Raw genomic sequence first — 7763 nt, 5'->3', positions numbered from 1 at the left:
CACACTCATCGCGTTGGACACATTTAATGAAAGTTTTACAACGAATAACCTGCTATCAGATATTTCTTGCAAGTACACTACTCATCCAATCTCATTTCGGATAATACTGAGATAGTGCTAACCAGTACATTACATGTTGAAGTTGGAGCACCACAACAAGCAGATTAACGTATTGTAATACATTAGCACTGCTTGCAGATATAAGTTCTAACTGTGATAATATATCTGGGCAAATGGCATTCAGCAGGGTTCCTCCTCCCGTATTTTTTACGCCTGATGCTAATGAACCCAGCATACCATGGAAGAGGTGGATCCGTTCCTTTGAACATTATGCAGGAGTGGTTTGTGGCCCGAACTGTAGTGCAGAAAAGAGGAAATCATTATTACTGCACTGTTTGGGTCCAGCTGGCCAAGAGAAATACGAATCTTTACCGGAACTCGCAGTTGATGAAGATGTAGATATCAATGAATATGAACGTACAGTCAAGAAGATTGATAAACATTACGAGAAGAAAATAAGTATCATATTGGAGAGATATAAGTTTGGCAAGAGGACACAAGAGGAGGGAGAAAGCGTTGAGAAATGTATTACTGCATTAAGAAAACTTGCCAAGACATGCAATTTTAATGACCAACTAGATGAAAGACTAGGAGATCAGTTTATGTGGGAGTGCAGGAGTGCAAAAGTAAGAGAAAAACTTTGGTCAGAGAATGATCCTTCATTAGATATTGTGCTAAGAGCAGCGAAAGAAGTTGAACACACTGAAGAATGTGTAAAGGAACTAGAGAACAAAATGAAATCTGTCCAAGTAGAAACCAATAACATGAGAGCTGCAAAAATATCGTGCAATGTTGCTGAAGGTAATGAATCTGTTTCCATGGTTAACAATGCCTCTGTCAGAAGAAAAACAATTGGTCGACCATATAAACCACCACAAATTGACAGAGGAAAGTACAGAACCAATCAAAAAGGAAGTTCCAATAACTATACCAGGAGAGACAGTTTTAATGAGCAACCTGTAAATTCAAGAAAACAACGTCAAGGGAAATGTTATAGGTGCGACAGCATCAATCATTGGGCTGACGACCCAGAGTGTCCAGCATTAAAAAATCATTTGCAGCAGATGCAAAGGGAAGGGCCATTATTCCAAGTGCTGCAGATTTCGCAATACGTCCACTAATTGGATAGGGGTAAATTCAAATAGTGACCACAGTGATGGAGAGGAAGGTGAAGAATGTGTATTTGTTATAATAGATGACGATGATGAAGAAGTATTAGAGAGCCCTGAAGCTACAGTTTCCGTTGATGGAGTAGAAATGAGCATGATGATTGATACTGGTGCGAAATACACATGAATACCGCAACAACTATAGAATAAAGAAAAACATGAGTACTTACACGAAAACGATATTAAACCCAGAGCCTATGGCGGTGTAAAGATTGACACGATAGGCTGGTTCTGGGGCAAGTTAAAATTCAAAGGTAGGAAAGCAAAAGGAAAGGTTTACATTACCAGTGTATGCAAAACACCCATTTTGAGCTGCACTCATCAGAGTAAACTACAAGTAAAAATAGACTCTATTGCGAAAGAATCTGTTTTTGCAATCAGCAATGATGTAAACAAGTTTGAAAATGGTCTCAACATAGAAAAGTGCGACACCAGTGATGTCATGAAAGCAGTATTCCGTGACGGTGTTAGGTGTCTATGTGGTTATGTGCATGAAATACAATTAAAATCCAATCATACTCCAGTTGCCCAGAAGTTAAGGAGTTTACCTTTATCTATGCGAGATGAAGTCAGGAAGGAGATCAGAATGATGGAAGATCAAGAAATTATTGAAAGTATAGACGTCAGCGAATGGGTCTCGCCATTAGTGGTTCTCAGGAAGAAGTCAGGTAAACTCCGGATATGTGTGGATATGCGAGAGCTAAACAAGTGCGTTGTCCCTCACAGACATCCTCTCCCCAACATACAGGAGTTCATTTCTACAATCGGGCCGTCAAGTTTCTTTTCCACTCTCGATTTGACATCAGCGTACCACCAAGTTAAATTACACAGACACTCCAGGCATCTCACTGCTTTTATTACGCCAGATGGTTTATATCAATTCAAGAGGATGCCATTTGGACTGGTGTCCGCGGCATCTGTGTTTCAAAAGATAATGCACAATCTCTTTGAGAGAGTGCTTGGAGTGATATGTTTTCAAGATGATATCTTGATATGTGCTGACAGTCAAAAGAACCATGATGAAAGATTGAGATATGTGTGTGAGAAATTATATAAAGCTGGAATGACTCTGAGCAAGGACAAATGCAAAATCAATTGCTCAGAGATTGAATACCTAGGACACAAGATTTCTGCAGACGGCATATCACCTAAGGCACAATTGGTGAACACTATAAAAAGAATGGCCAGACCATGTAATAAAGAAGAAGTGCACACATTCATTGGAATGGCGGAATACTATTCCAAGTTTGTCTGTGATTTTGCTGTACACACTGTCCCATTGCGAGAATTGCTCAAGAAGAACATTTTCGAATGGAATGATGAATGCGAGGAAGAATTCGAATTTATAAAAACTGCAATAGATAAAGCTCCAGCGTTGAAAAATGTCATTTGTGATAAGAAAATCATCATTACTACCGATGCCAGTAATGTAGGCCATGGAGCTGTCATTACGCAAGAAAATAAGGGCCGAGAAGTGTTAATTGCATTTCCATCGAGACTACTCAAGGGGGCTGAAAGATCGTATGCTGCCATTGAAAAGGAGGCATTGGCGATAAAATGCCCGGCGGAAAAGTTCAGGAGCTTCATCTGGGGTGGTGAAGTGGAGTTCTACACAGATCATAAACCCTTGGTTCACGTCATCATGTCTAAAGAGTTAGACAAAGTATCCAATCGCATCAGGAGGTGGGTGATGCTTCTTCAAGAATATAATTGCACCGTACATTATGTACCTGGAGTTAAGAACATCACTGCCGACTGTTTATCTTGACTTACTAATATATCCAAAGTTGTTGATGAGGACGATGATATGGAGGTTGTGTTGAACATAGAGGCAGCCTCCATTTCAAGGATGGAGTGGAATAATGCAGAAAAGGATGACAAAGTGCTAGAATGTCTGAAGGAAGTAGTCAACAGTCAAGGTCCATGGAGTAAAACAAGATTTGAAGAAGCAGATCTGATGGACTATTGGTTTGTTGCTGATGAATTACATGTACACAATAATATCATTATGAGAGGAGACAAAATAATTCCACCTTCAAGTTTACACCGTAGAGTGATTGAACTCGGTCATGAAGGTCACCAGGGAGTAGTAAAAACCAAACAGAGGATAAGAAATGATTTCCGGTGGCGTGGATGCGACTTACAAATAGAACACTACATCAGATATTGTATCCTTTTTCTGCAATGGTGAAAAGAATTGTGTGGGTGTGAAACAGCCTATGGTTATTACTGAAATTCCGAGCAAAGTATGGAAAGATCTTGGCATGGATGTGTTGGGCCCTGTGAATAGTAATGGAGTACAGACATTTTGTTTAGTAGTAATTGACCTCCTTACCAGATGGGTTGAAGTGTTAATCTCACCAAGTATCACAGGGAAAACTGTTGTTGAATTTCTCTCTGATATTTGTGAGAGAGAGGGGTATCCAGGGAGTATCATGACTGACAACGGTACCCAATTCAGATCTAAAGAGATTGTGGATTTTTGTAGTAGGTTCTCTATTGTACACAACAAGAGTGCCATTTACCACCCACAGACAAATGGGACAGTAGAACGCTTTAACAAAGTGTTGAAGCAGACTATTAGGTTGACATGGTCCAATGGGAAAAATTGGGAGGAAGCTGTTATGGAGAGGATTGTGGCGCATTGATTCACACCGCATTCCACCACTGGTATTTCCCCTTTTGAGTTAAGTAGACGGAGGAAGGCGATCACTAAACTGGCACCGCTATGGTTGGATATCAAAGACAATGGAGTGGAGAAAGATTTTGGAGTTGTATGTGCTAAGATCAGAAATACCCAATTGAGAAACAAATCTGTTTATGATGAGAAAAGGCTTGTGAATAAGTTTGACAGAGATACTGTTGTAGGAAAAATGGTCAGAGTCAATCTGCCTCCTGCCCTCAGAGAAGGCCCATGTAAATGGTCAAGACCAATCAGAGTTGTGGAAGCATTCAAACATTCTGTCAGAATGGAAGATGGAAGGATTTGGAATGTTGAGAGAGTATCGGTATGTAGTGACAGTAAATATTCAAATGTTAAAAGTGGTGAGGATGATGATGGATGTCTGAGTGAGACTAATGAGAGGGGAAGTTGTCAAATAAAGGTATCAAGTGTGAAGAATGTGAAAAAAAGATTTTTCTAACAAATCTGAAGTAATTTCCTTGCCAGCTTCTATCAGAGACACGACTTGCAAGTCCAGGTGGGGAACAGTATATCCCAGACCAAGATTCATGGAGGACTATGTGTGAACTTGCATCCATTTCCACATTTAAAGTTTAGCTTTTGTGTTGTGACATTATAAAGGAAGGGACATGTGTAGTATCCTGTTTCTGTGGAATGCTAGCTGCAGATGATTTCGCCAGCCCTGGAGCGTGACAAGGATTCCTGCTACATCACGGAGAATTAGAACGCTAGTCAAAGGACAACTGCTGTGAGCTGTGGTGGCTCGATAACACTTACTCCCTCCTTCTCTTGTTACATATATTTATACACTTATATACAAATAAACGTAGTGTAAGCCCCATACTTGCCCCGTGTCTTCTTCCGCCACATGCCTCAACACTACATGTCTCTGTCTCTATGAGCAAGAGGGTCACGTTGTAAGGTGTACTCTCTCTGTTTTCTCTTTCCGTGACATTTGGCACTCTCTCACTGTCTCTGTTGTTGTGATCTGTTTCTCTTTCTCCGTGTCAATGTAGTCCCTCCCTCTCACTCCCTCTTTTAGTGTGATCTTGCGGACTCTGTTCTCTCACTCTCTCTCTGTCTCTTTTTGCCCCTCTGTCTCTGTCTGTCTCGCTCTGTCAGTATAGTTTGGTACATGCCACTCGTCAGTCATATGTTTTCTCTCCCTATCCCCCTTCCACCATTAGTTATTATCTTCCCCTCCCTCTATTTCGCCCCCTCTCTAACCACTCTTTCTCCTTCTCCTTCTCTTTCTCTTACTGTGGGCCTCATTACGGGTCGGGCGGTCCGGAATTAACAGTGGCGATAAACCCGCCGCCACTGTTAATCCGGGACCGCCCGATCCCGACTCCTGTAGGCGGGAGGTGATCTTCCCGCCAGGTCTGACCTGGCGGGTTTAACACCGCCCGCCTGCAGGCGGACGTGGAAACACCAGCAGCATCACGAGATGCTGCCGGTGTTTCCACTTCCCCATTCCCATTGAGTCCTATGGGACTCAATGGGAATGGAGATTTACACCATTCCGCCTCCGTGACTCCCGTGACACCAGGGTCGTAATGCCCTGGTGTTTCCGGGAGTCACTGAGGCGGAATGGTAATACGAGTCCGGCGGTAACCAGGCGGTTTTACCACCTCGGTTACCTCCGGACTCGTAATGAGGCCCAGTGTCTCTTTTAAACTCTCCCCCTGTTCCTCTCTATATGTCCATCTGCGTGAACTTTATCATTCCTAGATGGGCAATCATGTACACTAATAGTGTACTCTTTCAACCCCCTAATACACCTAATAGAGATGAAAAAGAGCCAGATAGCACCAATGAGGGTTCTTGGCTGCTTTGCATGCAATCAAAGAAAAAAACATTTTCCCAGCTCTAATTATATTTGACAGGTATGTGATAAAAGGATTACATGTGTGAATCACTAAGTATATTATGCAGACTGGTGCTTGTTTATTTTTTCACAACGCTCATCCTATAGTAAAGTGTATGTAAGGTAAGGAACTCATGGTGGCAACAGTAAAGACAGATCACAGCTCAAGGGTGTTTATTAAACTGTAAATGCAGGGTGGAAAAACGCCTAATCTAAACCTAAATCTAAGATGGGAGCAAGCGTCGACCATGAAATGAAAAATAAGGCAGTCCTTGTGGCATTGTGTCAAAGTAAAAGGCCTATACTAAAAAAAAAAACAATTTCCTAATCCTTACAACTAATTACAGAAAGAGCGTGGGATCGGGTTTTCAATAAAGAAAGAAGTGTTCACAAATAATAAGTCAGGATGTAATTGCCACAGGTCTCCCTTTCCCACGTTTTGAGCATGGGACAAGGTGGGTCTCCTGAGCACAGCACACACTCGAGCTTTCCCAGCACGAGTCGACAGTTCCGTACCAGCTATCAGGTTCTTCGATGGTTAAGTCTCTTTTCAGTAAAAGTCTCTTGCCTTCGAGGGCCTGATGTATTCAGCAAAACAAACAAAAAGTTCCTTTCCAAATGAACGTTGAGGGTGATGACTTGCCAACCCTTTGGATCTCCCTCTCTCATGCTCAGACCCTTAGGTTTCCCTTGATCGGGCTCAGGCCTTTCTTTCGGGATCTCCCTCAGCCGGACTTGGATCCCAATGCCAAGGGGGACAATCCACTTCCCCTGGGTTTACAATACTTCTTGCATTCACGAATCTTAATGTCTTTTTCAATAGTTCTTCAGGCTTCTGCCCTTTTTGTTAGCATCCCTCTGCCGGGTTCACTCTTGCCAACCTTTGCAACACTCTGTTCATGCGCTAATTTCACCAAGCGGGATTCATCTCCCTTTCCTTCACAATCATCTGTAGGTGCAAGACTTTCGACGATACAGAGGATTTTACAAGACCCTGTATGACCACTTTGACCTCTTTTCTCCTCTTCCCAAGGCGTTCTGGTTACTGTAGTTTCTACCATTGTGTAATCACCCAGAGTTTCCTGCTTGAGCACCCACGTGGTGCCAGACTCCTCTGTTGCTGGTTTTCCCCTTTTTTGGTCCCTTGCTCTTTAAGCCTTTCACAGTTCAAATTAGCTGTTTGCTACTTTTCGTTCAAAACAGTTCGATTTCTTATCGGCTCTCCCCTCGACTCACCGGCTGTGACGAACCGCTTGGCTTTCTTTCTCTTTGGAGTCAAGGTTGGTACCACCGAGACAAGCATCTCTCCCCGGCTTCGTAATCAGTGGAGGAGGGTCTTGTGTACTGTTGACATCTGCTGCAACACATGCTGGCTATTGTTCACAGTCTTATGATTCCATCTGCCGAGGTCACAAAGGCCTTGGTCAGAAAGGGCAAAGTCGCTTCTCTCCTTGTCACCCTCTCGGCATGTGCCGTCTTTCTCCTCCTCTTGAACTACCGTGCTGAGTTAGCTCTCACGTCGTGCTGTCTGCCTTGTACGTTCTGTGCTCTTGTGCTCCACCTTTTATCCATGAGGGGAAGGGAAAGGGCCATCAGGTGTGTGTGATTCTGGTCAATTGCCTGACTTTGCCTGACCCTTGTATTGGGACATGTCAGGTACATGGCTCTGGTGTTAGTCCGTTGTCTTTTGTGTTGCGTGATCGTGTTTGTGTAGGAAAAGGGAGGGGGTAGTGTTTTGGAGTATCCTACGTGGTAGGATGGGGAAAAGGTGTCATAGGAAGGGAGATACCGCGTCTCAGCCATCAGTGTCCCACTCCCACTCCCAAGGACCTCCCATCCGGGTGATCCTCTCTCACTCATCCACCCCCAGGAACGGAATCGAATAGCGATGGCCATGTCCTGGCCACCTGGATGACAGATCCCCGGGGACTAGCCAGGGAGCACCTTCAGGTATCTCACAGCAACCATGAAACATATATTTTGT

The sequence above is a fragment of the Ambystoma mexicanum genome, chromosome 11 (genome assembly GCF_040938575.1).
Source record: "Ambystoma mexicanum isolate Mex_15411 chromosome 11, UKY_AmexF1_1, whole genome shotgun sequence".
Taxonomy (NCBI): Eukaryota; Metazoa; Chordata; class Amphibia; order Caudata; family Ambystomatidae; genus Ambystoma; species Ambystoma mexicanum.
The sequence above is the reverse complement of the archived record's forward strand: the minus strand, read 5'-3'. Positions refer to the sequence as shown.